We start from the raw sequence: 447 nt of genomic DNA, 5'->3' as shown, positions 1-447 counted from the left end.
TACAACATAGCATATTTATATAATATACATAATATATATGGATACACAGCCCCCCCCCCCCCCCCTTTATACTATATATATATATACACATATACAATATACAGTATACATATTATAACAGTATACAGATATATATACACATTATATATACACATATATATATAACAGTATACATATATATACATATAAAATACATATACATATATATATACATATACATATATACATATTACAATACTAACATCATAGTATATAACATATTAATATATATAACATATACATATATATATAATATCACATATATATATACATATACAATAAGTACTCATATACATATAAATATACATATTACATAACAATACATATATACTATATACATATACATATACATAAATATACATATATAATACATATATACTATATACATCATAGTATATATACAATACA

This window comes from Morone saxatilis, unplaced genomic scaffold, assembly GCF_004916995.1.
Source record: "Morone saxatilis isolate NCDOM2014 unplaced genomic scaffold, NCSU_SB_2.0 Contig5, whole genome shotgun sequence".
Lineage (NCBI taxonomy): Eukaryota > Metazoa > Chordata > Actinopteri > Moronidae > Morone > Morone saxatilis.
The sequence above is the reverse complement of the archived record's forward strand: the minus strand, read 5'-3'. Positions refer to the sequence as shown.